Raw genomic sequence first — 19,680 nt, 5'->3', positions numbered from 1 at the left:
CGGAGTGACCCCCCCGGCCACACCTGTCCCCCAGCCCAGCGCTCAGCCCGGGGACAGGGAACCCCCCACACACCTGTCCACCAGCCCAGCGCTCAGCCCGGGGACGGGGAACCCCGCAGTGACCCCCCCGGCCACACCTGTCCACCACCGCTCAGCCCCGGGACGGGGAACCCCGCAGTGACCCCCCCGGCCACACCTGTCCCCCAGCCCAGCGCTCAGCCCGGGGACAGGGAACCCCCCACACACCTGTCCACCAGCCCAGCGCTCAGCCCGGGGACGGGGAACCCCGCAGTGACCCCCCCGGCCACACCTGTCCACCACCGCTCAGCCCCGGGACGGGGAACCCCGCAGTGACCCCCCCGGCCACACCTGTGCACCAGCCCAGCACTCAGCCCCGGGACGGGGAACCCCGCAGTGACCCCACACACACCTGTCCCCCACCGCTCAGCCCCGGGACGGGGAACCCCACACACACCTGTCCACCAGCCCACCGCTCAGCCCGGGGACAGGGAACCCCGGAGTGACCCCACACACACCTGCCCACCAGCCCAGCGCTCAGCCCGGGGACAGGGAACCCTGGAGTGACCCCCCCCGGCCACACCTGTCCACCAGCCCAGCGCTCAGCCCCGGGACGGGGAACCCCGCAGTGACCCCACACACACCTGTCCCCCACCGCTCAGCCCCGGGACGGGGAACCCCACACACACCTGTCCACCAGCCCACCGCTCAGCCCCGGGACGGGGAACCCCGCAGTGACCCCACACACACCTGTCCCCCACCGCTCAGCCCCGGGACGGGGAACCCCGCAGTGACCCCACACACACCTGTCCACCAGCTCACCGCTCAGCCCCGGGACGGGGAACCCCGGAGTGACCCCCCCGGCCACACCTGTCCCCCACCGCTCAGCCCCGGGACGGGGAACCCCGGAGTGACCCCCCGGCCACACCTGTCCCCCACCGCTCAGCCCCTGAACAGGGAACCCCGGAGTGACCCCACACACACCTGTCCCCCACCGCTCAGCCCCGGGACGGAGAACCCCGGAGTGACCCCCCCGGCCACACCTGTCCACCAGCCCACCACTCAGCCCCGGGACGGGGAACCCCCCACACACCTGTTCACCAGCCCACTGCTCAGCCCCGGGACGGGGAACCCCGCAGTGACCCCCCACACACCTGTCCACCAGCCCACCGCTCAGCCCTGGGATGGGGAACCCCACACACACCTATCCACCAGCCCACCGCTCAGCCCCGGGACGGGGAACCCCGAAGTGACCCCCCCCGGCCACACCTGTCCCCCATCGCTCAGCCCCGGAACGGGGAACCCTGGAGTGACACACACACACACGTGTCCCCCACTGCTCAGCCTCCGGGATGGGGGGACTGGAGTGACTCCCCCTACCTGTCCCCCACCGCTCAGCCCTGGGATGGGGGACCCCGGAGGGACCCCCCACACACCTGTCCCCCACTGCTCAGACCTGGGATAGGGAACCCCAGAGTGACCACACACACACCTGCCCACTGCTCAGCCCCGGGAAGGGGGGACTGGAGTGACCCCTACACCTGTCCCCCATCGCTCAGCCCCCAGGACGGGGGGACCAGAGTGATCCCCCCCAGCACCTGCCCCCTACCCCACCTCTCAGCTCCCAGGACTGGGGGACCGGAGTGAACCCCCAGCACCCGCCCCACAGCCCGCCGCTCAGCCCTTGGGATGGGGAACACTGGAGTGACCCCCCAACCCACCCAGGACAGGGGATCCCAGAGTGCCCCCCCAGTACATCCCCTCTAGCCCACCCCACAGCTCAGCCCCCAGGAGAGGGGATCCCCAGTGTCACCCCCACCCCTGACCTTCAGCCCAGCCCTCAGCTCAGCCCCTGGGATGGGGGAACCCCAGAGTGGCACCCCACCCCACGGTTCAGCCCCCAGGACAGGGGGACTCCAGAGTGATCCCCCACCACCTGCCTCCCAGCCCATCCCATGGCTCAGCCCCAGGGACAGGGGAACCCCAATGTCACCCCACCACCACCTGACCCCCAACCCACCCCACCACTTAGCCCTCAGGACAGGGTGACCCCACCAGAAGCTTCCCTTTAGTCCACCCCATGGCTCAGCCCCCAGAAATGGAACACCTGAAGTGACTCCCCTCCACAGCACCTAGGCCCCCTGCAGGGGAAAGGACCTGCCCAACTCCAGCCCCCAAAATGACCCCTCCCCAACACCTGCCTTTCAGCCCACTGCATGCCTCAGCCTCCAGGATGGGGGGACCCTGGAGTGAGCCCCTACCACCACCACCTGCCCCCAGCCCACTCCATGGTTCAGTCCCCAGCTGACCCCCACCAGCACCTGCCCCACAGCTTAGCACCCAGGCCAGGGGACCCCCTGAGCAACCCCCTTCCATAGCACCTAGCCCCCTTGCAGGGAAAAGAACCTGCCCAACCCCTCTCCCACCCACAGTTCATCATGTAGGAAGGGAGGCCCCACAGTAAATCCCCTTGTTTTAGGGGAAAGGACCTGTCTGCCCAAATCTCCCCCAACCCAAATCTCACACAACACCCAGCCCATGACTCAGCACCCGGGGACAATTAGGGACCCCAAAGTAACACCTCCAAAACCTAGCCCCCAGGAGAGGCAATGACCTGCCCAAATCCACTGACCTCCAATGTGTGCCACCATTCAGCACCTGGGGACAAGGGGAGACCCCAGCATAACTGCCCCACACCAATAAACCCCCATCCCTCACAAAGGGAAAGCACTTAGTTATCTAGCACTCCCATCTCCTGCTGACCGCACTCAGCACCTGTTGAGAAGTGGGGACCCCAGAGTAACCCCCCATCCTCCCCTACTCACTCCCTAAGAAGGGAAAGGACCTGCCCCCTCTGCCCTCACATTTCACCTACATCACAACTCAGCACATACAGAAAAGTGAGATTCCTCGCAGCCCCAGGAGGGGAAAAGGACTAGCAATCCCCATCTCCAACCTGCCCCAGGTGAGACCTCTAGTTCCCCCCCACCTGGAAGCCCCCAGGCGCCTGGAAAGGGTCACCCTCTTCACAGCTCAGCAGAGGCGGGATCCCACATCAATTTCCCATCCCCACCTTCTGGATCCCACTTGCCAGGAGGGCAAAGAACCCTACCTGAGACCAAGCAGTGAGAACGGAGATGGAGATGGGAGAAACACCACACACCAACGGAGCAGCTGTCTCTCATCCAGCCAAAACCCATCTCCCTTACACATCTAACACTCCCCATACGAGACATTGCTACTCATCTGGGACTACAGAAGGAGAGGAGCAACAACCCCCACCCAATGCCCCAGCCCCTAACCGGTTTCAGTTCCCATTCCATTCACACCTAGTCTTTTCTGAGGGAGAGAACAGAACAGGGCAATTCAACATATTCATAAATTATCTGGAAAAGGCAGTGAACAGTGAGGTGGCAAAATTTTCAGATGATACAAAATTACTCAAGATAGTTAAATCCAAAGCAGACAGTGAAGCATTACAAAGGGATCTCACAAAACTGGGTGACCAGGCAACAAAATGGCAGATGAAATTCAATGTTGATAAGTGCAAAGTAATGACTGGGGATACTGAACAGCTTCCATATGCAGAGGATTAAAAACAGTGGGACTGTTAAGCTTAGAAAAGAGAGGACTAAGGGGGGTATGATAGAGGTCTATAAAATCAAGAATGGTGTGGAGACAGTGAATAGGGAAGTGTTATTTACTCCTTCTCATAACACATGACCCAGAGGTCACCCAATTAAATTAACAGGCAGCAGGTTTAATACAAACAAAAGGAAATACTTCTTCACACAACACACAGTCAAACTGTGGAACTTATTACCAGGGGATGTTGTGAAGGCCAAAACTATACTGGGTTCAACAAAGAACTAGATAAGTTCATGGAGGATAGGTCCATCAATGCCTATTAGCCAAGATGGTCAGGGACACAACCCCATGCTCTGGGCATCCCTAAGTCTCTGACTGCGAGAAGCTAGGACTGGGCGACGGGATGGATCACTCGATAATTGCCCTGGACTGTTCATTCCCTCTGAGGCATCTGGCAGTGGTCACTGTCAGAAGACAGGATACTGGGCTAGATGGACCATTGGTCTGACCCATTCTTAAGTTCTTATATGCAGCTCGCCCTCCCAATTCTCAGAGACAGACTCAGGAAGAGGAGAAGGGAAGTTAGAGAGTTTAAATATTCCCAACTACTGGTCCATGGCCCAGGCAACATAATTCAGGTTTAGATGGCTGGTACCCTCCAGACCTCGGTGATGAGTTCTTGCCTACCTCCCCATTCATTCCCAGCCGAGAGCATCCACTACTTGCTTTTCACAAGACAGGGCAGGAGAGTTGTAGTCCAAGTTCTACAGCAGGCTGGAGTGAAATCAAAAGCTGTGGCCACTGGCTGTTGAAACAGAAGCATGACACTGCTGAGCTAGTCCAGGTGCCCAGACTGCTGTATTAAGGATACTTTTTAGAGATCAGGGGGAAATACAGTAATACCCTGTCTGCTCCCATCCAGTCCTATCGTCTTTATCCTCAAGCACCTTCTGTTGCAGGAAGAAGCTGCACTTCCTTACCGTTGTCAAGTTTGTACATGTTCTCATCCATACACTATTATTTGCCCTAGAGGAGCATCATAGAATATCAGGGTTGGAAGGGACCTCAGGAGGTCATCTAGTCCAACCCCCTGCTCAAAGCAGGACCAATCCCCAACTATAGGGTTACCATACGCCTGGATTTTCCCGGACATGTCCGGCTTTTTGGTCCTCAAATCCCCGTCTGGGGGGAATTGCCAAAAAGCCGAATATGTCCGGGAAAATACTAGCCCCCTGCTTACCTTAGAGCGGCTCCGGCAGGTGCGAGCTGCAGGCGGATTCCCCCACGGCGGCGGCTGCTGGTCCCCCCAGACACCTCAGCTCTGTGTAGCTGAAGAGCTGAGCTGCCCGAGCGCTTCCAGCTTCACGGTTTGCCGGGCAGACCTCCAGACCCTGCGCCCCCGGCTGGGCGCTTCCCCTCCTGGGCTCCAGCTGCGCTGGGGAAGCGCCCGGCCAGGGGCGCAGGGTCTGGAGGTCTGGGGGCTGCCTGGCAAATCATGAAGCTGGTAGTGCTCGGGCAGCTGTTTCGCATGGCTGGGAGGGAGGAGGGGGAATGCGGGGCGCTCAGGGGAGGGGGCGGAGTTGGGGCAGGGAAGGGGCAGAGTTGGGGCGGGGCGGGGCCGGGCGGGGAAGGGGCGGAGTTGGGTCGGGGCGGGGAAGGAGCGGGGCCAGGTCCCCGTGGAGTGTCCTCTTTTTTTAATTTTTAAATATGGTAACCCTACCCAACTAAACCATGTAGAAGCCCCTCCTGAGAGCAGGGCCCCACTGTGCTAGGTGCAGTACAAACACATAGGAAGAGAGAGTCCCTGCCCCAAAGCACTTACAGTCTAAATAGACAAGACAAACGAAAGGTGAGGGGGAAACAGAGGGAAAGCGACTTGCACAGAGCTGCTCAGTAGAATTGTGAACAGAGACAGATCTCCTGACTCCCAGTCTGGCGCTCTATCCGTCGGCGAGCGACTTGCATTCCTCATGGGTGACGTCCGTTTGCCCAGTCAGTACCTACATTGGCAACTCTCACTCACTTCACACAAAAATAACACTAATTGGAGACCTTCTTGTCTTGATTGGCATTGCAGCCCATAGAAACTACAGTTCCCAGCATGCTGTGTTCTATCTTAAGCCAGATTTGGATCAAGTGGCTTCAGTGAGGCTCCAGAGGGAGTATTTGCATGCTGGGATTTGTAGTCTCCACAAGCCACATCTCTGTATTCTAGACAAGTGATGCTTAGGGACAAATTATTGAACGCTGCAAGGTGTGCTTTTGGCACACCTGGTTTAGTTACACTCAGGATAGAGGAAATCTGTGTTTTAGCTTCCTTTTGAATTCAGAATCATTTCCCATGCTGTATGTTCACTACTGAACATTTTCTCAAAGTGGCTACTACTGATGCTGCATTTCTAGCTTCTGGGTAGATATTCTGACATGCAAAGAGTTGAATCTGGGGAAGGAGCTTTTCTCCTTAGGGGACCTACCCTCTACCCCATTCCCTGGGGCAGCCGCTGCATCCCCTTAGAGACTAACACAGACAGCTGTAAAGTTTAGAACATTGTAACATTCAGCCTCGTTTGCCAGAGTGACCGTTAAGATCCCTATGCAAATTGCCATGTAAAAATAGAAACCTGTGCCTGTTTTAACCCTGCAAGGTGGAGCAAGAGGGAATCATAGTATCAGAGTGGTTACAACTCAACTGATCTGAGAGCAGCTATTTTCAGAAACTGGTTTCAGGTTAGACAGTGGTAACCTCTGTTTCCTCTGCTTCATCTTAATTTATCTTGCAGAAAGGGCTGCAGAAGGAGTCCTCATTTTCACACTAATGGCTCTGGTCTTTTTCCATGCTGCCCCCTATGCCTGGAATTCCCCCCGGAACCCATTAGTCCAGTCACCACCTTGGCATCATTCCACTCCTGCCTATAAACTCACTTCACTTCCACTTCAACCTGTGGAACTTCTTGCCAGAAGATGTTGTGAAGACCAAGACTATAACAGGGTTCAGAAAAGAACTAGATAAGTTCCTGGAGGATAGGTCCATCAATGGCTATTAGCCAGGAGGGGCAGGGATGATGTCCCTAGCCTCTCTTTGCCAAAAGCTGAAAATGGGTGACAGGGGATGGATCACTTGATGATTCTTTGTTCTGTTAATTCCCTCTGGGGCACCTGGCATTGGCCACTGTCGGCAGACAGGATACTGGGCTAGATGGACCTTTGGTCTGACCCAGTCTGGCCGTTCGTATGGTCTGCCAGGCACTCTATGAGAGGAAGGATGGTCTTATGGTTAAGGCACTGGACTGGAACTCAGGAGCTTTGGGTTCAATTTGCTGCCCTGCCACAGGCTCCTTGTGTGACCTTGGCCAAGTTGTTTATACTTTTTCTGTGTCTTAATTCCCCATCTGTTAGAGAGGGAGAAATTCTTCCTTTGTCTGATTTGTCTGTTTAGACTGTAAACCTCTATAGGGCAGGGACTGTCTCTTACTGTCTGTATGTACAGCACCTGGCACAATAAATTTCCAGTCTCACTCAGGCCTCCAGGTGCTCCTGTAACATCAAAAATGAAGAAGCAGTGAACAGCATCTAAACCAATAAATAATTAAACAGTGTCCATGAACCAACTGCATGAATGCAGGATCTGATCCATCTCTTCTCACACCCACTTGTGTCGTATCTAAATCCTAGATGGTAAGTACCTTAAGCCAGGGGCTGTTTCTGCCCTGGGAGACTGATAGCATATACCTCTGGGCTTAGTACAAGTAATGAAGAAAAAGGAGTTCCAGAAGGATGTTAGTTTATAACCTGAGTGGCTTCAGCTTACTCAAGGACAAGGTTTCTACATGCCCTTCATATCTAAAATATGACGCAAGAGAGAAAGAGATCCATATGCATTAAAAGAGAGAGCTCAATCTTTTCCCGGCTGGCCTTCCTGATCAGAAGCTGCCCTTTATCATCTACCAGCAATGGAATGTCAAAGTAAGGTCGCAGCTTAATGTAGCTCCTGGAGATGTTTGGCCTTCTTATTGCACGCACTCAAAGTGGAGTTATACGACTAGTCTCATCAGTAAGAATTGCTGGATTTGATCCTATTTCTTCAAGTTGCTATAAAACCTCCAGAACAGAGAGGGGCAGTGTGGTCCAGTGGATAGGATACAGGAATGAGATTCAGGACAGTTGGGTTCTAAGCCCTGTTTTGCCACTAGCCACAGCTCTGTGTGTTTTGATTTCCCTCTGTCTATCTTGTCTACTTACATTGTAAGCTCTTTGAGGGCAGGGACTGTGTCTGTACAGCCCCTTGCACAGTAAGGCTGTGACTGCCATTGGGGCTATTGCAATAATAATAAAGCAGCTCTCCCTTCCTCCTTATTAGCGTACAATGCCTAGAGGCATTTTAAACCGGAGCTCGGTGGCTCCAGCCTCCAGCAAATGACCCCAGGTCCATTCCACCCTTCAAGGACAAGCACACAGGCCCTTCGCTAATGTTTGTTAAGTGCTCTGGAAATCAGAGGGCGCTGTAGGAATGCCAAGCGTTGTTATCCCATTGGAGGTGTGAGCACTACTCCTTGCTGTCGACCAGCACTGTGGCTTGGGTCTGTGACCGGTACAGAGCTGTCCCTCAGAGCAGTTAATAACATGTAATGCTTGATTTGTAAACCGTCCCACATCCCCTGCCACAGTGCTCGGGGCGCTGTGCCACGAAGGAGTAAAATGCATTCCTATAGTTCAATCAGTGGCTCAGATCAGCAATCGCATTCTCTTTTCAAAATATATCACGTCTTGGAAGCTGTCAGGCTAATATTGAATCGTGTCCTTTGTGGGTGGTAGAAAATTATTATCCTCTCTCTGGGAAGTGGTCACACAGAAAACCTAGGGAATTTTATAGCTGAGCGTAATGCCCATGACATGTTCTTTCCTTCGGTAGCTAGAACAGAGTGGCACCTACTCTAATGATGGGGGCGCCAAAGTGAATGATTACTGCAGCCATTATTACTTCCATGACAGTAGCAGCCAGAGTCTCCAAACGGGACCAGAACTCCATTCTGCTGGGTGCTGCCCAGACACCCTGGAAGACTCCAGCCAAGTCCTGTGACTGGGTTACTGAAGGAACAATAGTTGTAGGGCCTGGTTATTCCTGTATGCAACAGAGGACAGTTTGCTTCATCACCCAGCCACTGAACCAGCAAGAGGTGATGCAGTTTTAGAGAAGGTTCTGTGAGGAATGAGGACAAGGTAGAAGAGCTGGTTGTGTGATCATGAGTTAATTCAGTTTACATTAAACAGAAGGATAATCAAAACCAGGTCACCAACTATGGGGTTTTATTACAAAAGGAAAATGAAGGGAATTAGTTAGCAAAGTCAACTGAAGAGCTGTCATAACTATAAAGGGAAGGATAACAGCCCTCCTGTGTACAGTACTATAAAATCCCTCCTGGCCAGAGACTCCAAATCCTTTTCCCTGTAAAGGGTTAAGAAGCTCAGGTAACCTGGCTGGCATCTGACCCAAAGGACCAATAAGGGGACAAGATACTTTCAAATCTTGGTGGGGGGAAGGCTTTTGTTTGTGCTCTTTGGTTTGGGGGTTGTTTGCTCTTGGGACTGAGAGGGACCAGACATCAATCCAGGCTCTCCAAATCTTTCTGAACAAGTCTCTCATATTTCAAACTTGTAAGTAAAAGCCAGGCAAGGCGTGTTAGTTTTTATCTTTGTTTTCTCAACTTGTAAATGTACCTTTTTGCTAGAGTGTTTATTTCTGTTTGCTGTAACTTTGAACCTAAGGCTAGAGGGGGGGGTCCTCTGAGCTCTTTAAGTTTGATTACCCTGTAAAGTTATTTTCCATCCTGATTTTACAGAGATGATGTTTACCTTTTTCTTTAATTAAAAGCCTTCTTTTTAAGAACCTGATTTATTTCTCCTTGTTTTAAGATCCAAGGGGGTTGGATCTTGATCCACCAGGAGTTGGTGGGAGAAAGGAGGGGGATGGTTAATTTCTCCTTGTTTTAAGATCCAAGGGGTTTGGATCTGTATTCACCAGGCAATTGGTGAAGAGTCTCTCAAGGCTACCCAGGGAAGGGAATTAGCACATTGGGAGTGGTGGCAGCGGACCAGATCTAAGCTGGTAGTTAAGCTTAGAAGTTTTCATGCAGGCCCCCACATTTGTACCCTAAAGTTCAGAGTGGGGAAGCAGCCTTGACAAGAACTCAAGGACATAAATGTGGAGGAGGCTTGGAATGTCTTAGTTTTTGTATGATCAATTGAATCTGCAACTTGCATCCCTAGTAAAGGGAGAACTGGTAGGGAAAGGCTCCCGACCCATATGGCTGAATAACCACTTAAGAAGGGTTATTAGGAATAAGCAGAGAGCCTATAAGGAATGAGAAACAGGATTGATCAGCAAAGAAAGCTACATCTTAGAGGTCAGAAAATGTAGGAATAAAGTGAGAATTGCTAACAGTCATGTTGGATTAGCTCTTGCCAAGGAAATTAAAACAAATAATAAAAGAGTTTTAGTTATATAAATAAAGAGAGAATTCGGAAGGATGAGTTTGGGCCACCAAGCAGTGTGGACAGGGAGGAGATTAAAGATAATCTAGGTATGGCCCAAAAACTAAATGAGTATTTTGTCTTGGTTTTCAGTAGGGACGACAACACAGAACATGGCAAGTGCAGAGAAATAGAAATGACCACATCTGAAGTGAAAGAGAAACTTAGCGGTTAATGTGATTATATCATGGGGACTAGATAATTTCCAGCCCAGAGTACTGAAAGAACTGGCAGATGAGATTGTTGGTCCAGCAGCAAGGAGTTTTAATATATTTACCTATTCAAGGGTGATACCATATGACTGGGAACTAGCTAACATTGCATCTATATATAAGAAAGGGGAAAAAAAGGGGGTTGGGCAATTGCAGACCTGTTAGTCTGACCTCATTAGAATGCAGCATGGGTTTACCAAAGATAGATTCTGCCAGACTAACCTGATTTCCTTCTTCGAGAAGACAACTGATTTCTTTAGATAAGGGAAATGCAGTAGATTTAATATACTTGGACTTCAGTAAAGCATTTGAGATGATACCACATGGGAAGCTGTTAGTTAAATGAGAGAAGATGGGGATTAGTACCAGCATTGTAAGGTGGGTAGACAACTTCTTGACCTGCTGCTCACGAACAGGGAAGAATTAGTAGGGGAAGCAAAAGGGGATGGGAACCTGGGAGGCAGTGACCATGAGATGGTCGAGTTCAGGATCCTGACACAAGGAAGAAAGGAGAGCAGCAGAATACAGACCCTGGACTTCAGAAAAGCAGACTTTGACTCCCTCAGGGAACAGATGGGCAGGATCCCCTGGGAGAATAACATGAGGGGGAAAGGAGGCCAGGAGAGCTGGCTGTATTATAAAGAATCCTTATTGAGGTTGCAGGAACAAACCATCCCGATGTGTAGAAAGAACAGTAAATATGGCAGGCAACCAGCTTGGCTTAACAGTGAAATCCTTGCTGATCTTAAACATAAAAAAGAAGCTTACAAGAAGTGGAAGGTTGGACAAATGACCAGGGAGGAGTATAAAAATATTGCTCAGGCATGCAGGAGTGAAATCATGAAGGCCAAATCACACTTGGAGTTGCAGCTAGCAAGAGATGTTAAGAGACAAGAAGGGTTTCTACAGGTATGTGAGCAACAAGAAGGTGGTCAGGGAAAGTGTGGGCCCCTTACTGAATGTGGGAGGCAAACTAGTGACAGAGGATGTGGAAAAAGCTAATTATCAGGGAGTAGCCTTGTTAGTCTGTATCCACAAAAACAACAAGGAGTCCAATGGCACCTTGAAGACTAACAGATTTATTTGGGCATAAGCTTTCGTGGCTAAAAACCATGTACTCAATGCTTTTTTTTTTTTTTTTTTTTGCCTCTGTCTTCACGAACAAGGTCAGCTCCCAGACTACTGCACTGGGCAGCACAGTATGGGGAGGAGGTGACCAGCCCTCTATGGAGAAAGAAGTGGTTCGGGACTATTTAGAAAAGCTGGACGAGCACAAGTCCATGGGGCTGGAGGCACTGCATCCGAGGGTGCTAAAGGAGTTGGTGGATGTGATTGCAGAGCCATTGGCCATTATCTTTGAAAACTCATGGCGATCCGGGGAGGTCCTGGATGACGGGAAAAAGGCTAATGTAGTGCCCATCTTTAAAAAAGGGAAGGAAGATCCAGGGAACTACAGGCCTCACCTCAGTCCCTGGAACAATCATGGAGCAGGTCCTCAAGGAATCAATTTTGAAGCACTTAGAGGAGAGGAAAGTGATCAGGAACAGTCAGCATGGATTCACGAAGGGGAAGTCATGCCTGACTAACCTAATTGCCTTCTGTGAGGAGATGACTGGGTCTGTGGATGAGGGGAAAGCAGTGGATGTGTTATTCCTTGACTTTAGCAAAGTTTTTGATACGATCTCCCACAGAATTCTTGCCAGCAAGTTAAAGACGTATGGGCTGGATGAATGGACTGTAAGGTGGATAGAAAGCTGGCTAGATTGTCAGGCTCAATGGGTACTGATCAATGGCTCCATGTCTAGTTGGCAGCCAGTATCAAGTGGAGTCCCCCGAGAGTCAGTCCTGGGGCTGGTTTTGTTCAATATCTTCATTAATGATCTGAAGGATGGCATGGATTGCACCCTCAGCAAGTTTGCAGATGACACTAAACTGGGAGGAGTGGTAGATACGCTGGAGGGTAGGGATAGGATACAGAGGGACCTAGACAAATTAGAGGATTGGGCCAAAAGAAACCTGATGAGGTTCAACAAGGACAAGTGCAGAGTCCTGCACTTAGGATGGAAGAATCCCATGTACTGCTACAGACTAGGGACTGAGTGGCTAGGTAGCAGTTCTGCAGAAAAGGACCTAGGGGTTACAGTGGATAAGAAGCTGGATATGAGTCAACAGTGTGCGCTTGTTGCCAAGAAGGCTAAAGGCATTTTGGGCTGTATAAGTAGGGGCATTGCCAGCAGATTGAGGGACGTGATCATTCCCCTCTATTCGACATTGGTGAGGCCTCATCTGGAGTACTGTGTCCAGTTTGGGGCCCCACACTACAAGAAGGATGTGGAAAAATTGGAAAGAGTCCAGCGGAGGGCAACAAAAATGATTAGGGGGCTGGAGCACATGACTTATGAGTAGAGGCTGAGGGAACTGGGATTGTTTAGTCTGCGGAAGAGAAGAACGAGGGGGGGATTTGATAGCTGCTTTCAACTACCTGAAAGGGGGTTCCAAAGAGGATGGATCTAGACTGTTCTCAGTGGTAGCAGATGACAGAACATGGAGTAACGGTCTCAAGTTGCAGTTGGGGAGGTTTAGGTTGGATATTAGGAAAATGTTTTTTACTAGGGGGGTGGTGAAGCACTGGAATGGGTTACCTAGGGAGGTGATGGAATCTCCTTCCTTAGAGGTTTTTAAGGTCAGGCTTCACAAAGCCCTGGCTGGGATGATTTAGTTGGTGTCGGTCCCGCTTTGAGCAGGGGGTTGGACTAGATGACCTCCTGAGGTCCCTTCCAACCCTGATATTCTATAATTCTAACTGGTTAAAAAGGAAGACAGCAATGTGTTGTGGTGAAAGGGGAACTATCAGACTGAAGGGAGGTTGCCAGTGGAGTTCCTCAAGGATTGGTCTTGGGACCAATCTTATTTAACATTTTTATTAATGATCTTGGCACAAGCAGGAGTGTGCTAACAAAACATGCTCGCGACCCCACGTTGGGAGACATCGTCGATACAGAGGGGATCGGAATATTGTGCAGGAAAGGCTGGCTGACCTTGAAAACTGGGGTCACAGAAATGGGATGAAGTTGTATAGTAGAAAGTCCAAGGTCCCGCACTGGGCATGGGAGCAGTGGGGGGCTAGCGCCCCCACAATGGAAATATTGCAGGAGCCGTTCTGTGTTTCCACCCACTGTTCCCTGTAAACTGCGCACGAGTGCTGGGGGATGGGGGGGTGGAGGTGAGAGTGGAACCAGAGGGCTAGAAATGCTGCCACAGTGCATGTAGGAACTGCTCCCCCTTTTGTTCCTGACCCACAACTGTCCCTTGCTGCCCATGCAGAGCATCTCCAGCCCCCCATTCACAGCGAGCTTCCACCGCCTCTGCACTTAGGGGCTAACAGTAAGAATTTCTGCTTTGAGCTGGGGGCTCATCAGTTAGTAGTGATAAAGGAGGAGAGGTAGGGTGACCAGACAGCAAGGGTGAAAAATCGGGATGGGGGTGGGGGGTAATTGGTGCCTATATAAGAAAAAGCCCCAAATATCGGGACTGTCCCTATAAAATCGGGACATCTGGTCACCCTAAGGAGAGGGGGACTGGGTGCGCGGGTCGATCATAGGGCGACCATGAGCCACAGGTGCAATGCGGCTGTGAAAAAGGCAAATACGATCCCAGGGTACATCAGGCAAGTCATTATCCAGTACAATATTAATGCCATTGTTACAAAGCATTGGTCAGACCCCATCTGGAATGCCGGGTGCAATTCTGGTCACCCATGTTCCAGGAAGATGAGTTCAAACTGGAACAGGGGCAGAGAAGAGCAGGGGAAGGGAGGGCTGATCTTACAAGAGGAGACAAAGAGCTTGGCTCATCTACCTTGGCAAAATGCAGGCTGGGAGGGGATCTGATAGTCGGGGAGAAATCCCCAGGTGGGGAATGGCTATTTAAGCTAAAGGACAATGTTGGCACGAGAGCAAACAGGGATAAACTGGCCATGACCCCATTTAGGCTGGAAATGAGAAGCAGGTTTCTATCCAGCAGAGGAAGGAGGCTCTGGAACAGCCTCCACTAGGAGTTGTGGGGCTGTCAAGGCTGAGGCCCCACTCTGGCACTTTGAGTGCAGAAGGTGGGGCCCGCAAGGACTCTAAAAATTAATACTGGCCACTCCAGGCTTGTATTATACTCCCAAGGTTACAGTTTCTCTCTGACCTTGGATGGGTAGATGCTGCCACCACCGAAATGCAAAAAACCTTTTTGAAACCAGGAAGGAGCACTTGGGAATTCCTTCCTGTGGGGTGCCCTCAAGCCTTTTCACACACACACCCCAAGGAAGAGCTGAGAAAGAAAAACAAAGGAAATCACCTGTTGCCACCAGCTAATTTAACAACATTTGCACAAACTTCTTAGGACACCAAAAATCCAATCCTGTTCTTAAAAAAGGTAAATTTTATTAAAAAGAAAAAGAAAGAAAATAAATCTGGAACTTAGGCTTGTGCTATATTTTAAAAGAGCAATTACAAAAATTAAGAACCCAAAATAGCTTTTGGGAGGGTTCAGCTTAAAGGTTACAAGCAAACAAAAGCATCTGGGGTTAGCCCAGAGGAGTCCACTAGCTATAAGAAATAAACAGAAATAAACCTAATCGCGTCTTTCTAAACATTCCTGATCTACTTACACATCTGGGGCTTCCAAATAAGTAGTTCTAGGTATGATCTGATGATCTGTGATCATACCCGGCTTAAAGCTTCTCACAGCATAACTGCTCCCTGTTCCCCTCTTTCCCGGAGAACCACAACATCCAGACAAAGGGACGTTTTCCCCCCCAATTTGAAAAAGTTCTAGCCCGGCCATTTGCTCTTTTGGTCAGGTGCCCACTCATTTCCTTGTACCTGTGGACTTGTTAACCCTTTACAGGTAAAGCAAGTAGAGAACAATCACCAAGAAGGATTCCATAGCCAACTGGCTGGCTGGTTGTCCACAAAAGGGAGCTACCCCCCTCTCATTTATCACAGGGGCTAATGACCCAGCTAGATTTAAAATGGAGCTTGATCAATTTATGAAGAGGACTGCATGACAGGGTTGCTTGTGATGATAGGGCGCAGCCCAGACGGTCCCTTCTGGTTCATGTCAGATGTTCCTAAAAAAATCTCATGTTTCAAGGCTTCTGCTGGTCATCTACAGGGGCTAGGAAGGGCTCCCCCCAATGCATTCTGGGGTTGGGCTTTTTGTTTCCTTCCTCTGAAGCATCAGGGATGTCCATAGCTGGAGATGGGACAATGGGCGAGGTGGGCCAGGGCTCTGAGATGGCACCGAGCATTCTCTCTCTCAGGTGCTTGGCTGGCTGGTTCTTGCTCACATGCTCAAGGTCTAACTGATCATTACATGTGGGGTAAGAAGGAATTTTCCCCCAGGTCAGATTGCCCCTGGGGGATTTTCACCTTCCTCTGCAATGTGGGATGCAGGGCACGTACCAGGATCATCTGGGTATATCTCACAATCAATTTCCTGCCATTGCAGGGGCCATGGGTACTGGTCCTTGGTCCTTCCTTCTCCACCTGTGGCACGTGCTAGTTTAGTCTCCTAAGGGCTGTAATACCTTGGTCTGTTTCAGTTGTTGAGTTTCGTGTATGGGTGCTGGGGTCCTGGATAGACTGTTGGTCAGACTGGACCTGGTCCCTTCTGGCCTTTAAATTCTATGAAATGGCTACAAAAAACGTGTCAACCGTTGGGCTGTTATGTTATGAACCGGGATGTAGGCAGTCTGACCTAGTAGTCAAAGCAGGAGTCAGGTCTAGTGGGCAGAGCAGGCATCCAGGTTGGAGAACGAAGCCAAGTGTCCGCTCCAGAATCAACTGCCAGTTAGCAGAGCCAGAGTCAGAACCAGGCATTGCAGCTGAGGGTCAAAGTCGAGGTCAGATGCCAAACGCCAGAGCCAAGGCTCAAGCCCGAGGCAAGGTCAGAGGCCGGGGTAGGAGCCGGGATTGGAGGTGAGGATAAAGGCAGGAGGAGAGGCAAGGATCAAGGCCGGAACAGGAGCAAAGGCGGGAATAGGACAGGAACCGAGCAGGAACAGGGCTGGGCGCAGGAGGCAGGCACAAGCAGAGTCCAGTGCAGCCACAACAGGAAACCACCTTGTTGCTCAGATAAACTTCCTGTTCCCTTCTCCTCCTGGCTCAAATAGAATAGTTGGACCAATCCGTGGAGCCAGACAATCCTCCAATCAGAGCTCCCATGAGTGGGGTCTTGGCTGGGGCAGCTTCCCAGTCCCCTGGTTTCACTAGCCAGGATGCGGCAGCTGTCCAGGGACTCCCAGGCCTGGGTTCAAGAGCCAGGCCATCACCTCTTGCTGTGGGGAGACCAGCGCCGATCGTGCTCACCAGCAGAGTCTCATTGTTTACTTGTTGCCCCCAGACTGCCCTGGGTTTTGATTTTGAAAACACAGTCACCTTAAATTAGAGAATCACCAGGAGCTGCCCTTGTCTTTCCAGGGAGTTTTGTTCACGCTCTCTGCTCTGTTGGCTTCTTCTTTTGCACCATCCCTTTTTATTTCTTCATCTCCCTTTGCTGTCCTGCACACTGTTCTTCTCAGATACTACCTGGCTTCCTTGTAACTCCCCGCTGCCACGGGTCTGTTCCCGCCACAAAGGGGCTCGTGCTGACTGCCATTGTCTCCTTCTCTCACCACACCTACCCAGATCCCAAATTCCCCTGTCCCCAGACTCTCCATCTCCTCTTCTAGTCAATGGATACCATCCAAAGTGTTCAGCCCACGGGTGATAGTCACCTCTTGGCAGAGAGCCAATACCAGGCCTAGACACTGCTATCTCCTTACAAAGTCCATGCACCACTTTAGAGGTGCATAGACCTTATACCAGACCTATGGATGAGGAATGAATCCCTACCCCCCACCTGAATAGCAGTCGAGCATGTATGACTGTTACCCCTCCATGGCGCATGGGGAAACGGCCGCTGGAATTCAAGCCCTGTTTGCCAGATAGAGGAAAGGACAAAAATTACTCCGGGAGGAAATCTTACATCTGAGCTCCTAAAGAGTGATCACAGCCAGTGTCTGTCAGTGTCCCCTTGATACTGCGACCATGATTCATTATGTGCTTAGTCACTTTGTTATTAAGAGTGTGCCTGCAGCTGTGCAAACACGGAGGCCAAATTCAGACAGGAGTGTAAGAGACAGTGCTGATTTATACTGTCTCCCAGCAGCTCACACCAACCTTAGACATCAACAGATTCACCTCTGCATCTATCTAGCTTAGCCAAGAGAAGGTCAAGAGGGGCCATAGATCCATAGCTTTTAAGGCCAGAAGGGGCCATTATGAGCACCTCATCTGACCTCCTGCACCACACAGGCCAGAGAATCTCAGCCAGTAAATTCTGCATCAAGCCCATAATTGCTGTTTGAGCTAAGAGGACATCCAGCCTGGATTTACAGACTGCAATCCACCATGGCCCTAGATAGGTTGTGCCAGTGGTTAACTGGACAGTCTATAAGTACCTACATGGGGAGGAGACTTCAGAGACCAGAGGGCTCTTCAATCTAGCAGAGACAGGCAAAACGTCTGGGAGCCGAAGCTAGAGAGATTTAGACTAGGAACAAGGCACAGATTTTTAACAGCGAGGGCGATTAACCATTGGAACAACTTACAACCTAGGGATGTGGTAGATTTTCTCTCACTTGCTACCTTTACATTAAGACTGGATGTCTCTTTCTAAACGACCTGCTCTAGGTCAGCCGGAAGTTCTGGGCTTGATACCGGAACCCCGGGGGTGAAATTCTCCAGCCTATGCGATGCAGGAGGTCAGACAAGATGATCAGAATGGTCCTTTCTCACCTTAAAATCCAACAATCTGGCTCATGATCTCTAAACTTGATGACTTCTAAACCACAGATATTCAGGACCCAGACTGCCAGCGTCTTCTCCCTGGGGGGAGTGCGCTAGAAATACATAGGCAGGACCAGATGTTCAGAAGAGCTGAAGACCAGATTTCCAAGCGCTCAGCGCTCAGCGCTCACAATTGGAGCTGTATAGACACAAGAACCCAGCTCCTGTTTAGATACCTAAATAAGGCCTGGATTTTCAAAAGGGCTCGGCCGCCAACATGACCCCAACAGGCTGAGCTCTTTGGATGAGCTGACCATAGAAATGCAGACTGGATACATAGAGAATATTGTAATTATTAGCATGGACACAGAGCTGCCTGCCCCAGCCCATGCAGTGAGAAATCAGGTCCTCCCAACTCACTCCTTGCCAACCTGGTGCCTGGCACAGACGTCACACTTCCGAATCTGTATACTAAGCGTGCACACAGGGCCATCTCTAGGCACCAGCAAAACAAGCTGGTGCTTGGGGCGGCACATTTTTAGGGGCAGCATGGCCGGCGCCAGAATGCCGCCCCTAAAAATGTGTCCTGGCCGCCCTAGCTCACCTCCGCTGCTGCCGCTCGTGCGCCACACGTGCCGCTGCTCCCCCTCCCTCCCAGGCTCTCAAACCTGGGAGGGAGGGAGAGATCCTGAGTGGCTGCGGTGCGTGCGCTGCTTCTCCCCCTCCCTCCTAGGCTTGAGAGCCTGTGGGGAGGAGGCAGGGCTGGGGATTTGGGGAAGGGGCGGAGCTGAGGTGGTGCCGGGGGTGGGGTAAGAAAAACACGGGGTGGGTGGCGGCCAAAATTGTTTCTGCTTGGGGCGGCAAAAATCCTAGAACCGGCCCTGCGTGCACACACACAACCCTGTATGGTTTAATACACTTTTCTTTGTATCTGTGCAACCTCTTGCATCCAAGTATCTCAGATCACTCCCTGTTACCCCAGGAGGTACAACAGTCACAGTATTTCCATACTACATCCAGGGAAACTGAGGCACAGAGAGGGGGAAGGAACTTTCCCAAGGCCACATATGGAGTCAATGGCAGAATGAATAATAGAAGCTAGCAGTCCTGATTTGCAGCTTGTCCCCACCTGGGATAGAACCTAGAAGTCCTGAGTCCCCAGCCCTGTTCTCTGACCTCTGGACATCACTTCTCTCCCAGAGCTGGGTCCAGAACACAGTAGTCCTGACTCGCAGCCCTGTGCTTTGACCACGAGACATCACTCTCCTCCCACATAATTGTATGGTGAGTTTTTTCAGTGATGTGCACCCCTATTCACCAGGGATTTGGCTGAAGGACAGCCAAGTTCTCCCTCCCTTGTGAGCCAGTCTGGATTTGAACTCAGGCCTCCAGACAGAGAAAGCTTTCTGTGCTACCCCCCCCCCCCCCCCCCCTCTTCCCCTTCCCCGTGTCTCGACCGCACCCCCCCAGACAGAGAAAGCTTTCTGTGCTACCCCCCCCCCGCCCCCACTCAT

The 19,680-nt window shown here is 51.4% G+C and overlaps 1 protein-coding gene across 1 annotated transcript in view; it reads left to right on the top strand.

Annotated features, from left to right (window-relative positions):
- PAX4 (paired box 4) overlaps positions 1–19,680 on the top strand; it is a 58,415-nt gene that overhangs the window by 197 nt on the left and 38,538 nt on the right. The gene's annotated exons all lie outside the window — the stretch shown is intronic.

This window comes from Trachemys scripta, chromosome 1 (assembly GCF_013100865.1).
Source record: "Trachemys scripta elegans isolate TJP31775 chromosome 1, CAS_Tse_1.0, whole genome shotgun sequence".
NCBI classification, from domain to species: Eukaryota; Metazoa; Chordata; order Testudines; family Emydidae; genus Trachemys; species Trachemys scripta.
This window is presented reverse-complemented; position numbering and strand designations above follow the sequence as displayed.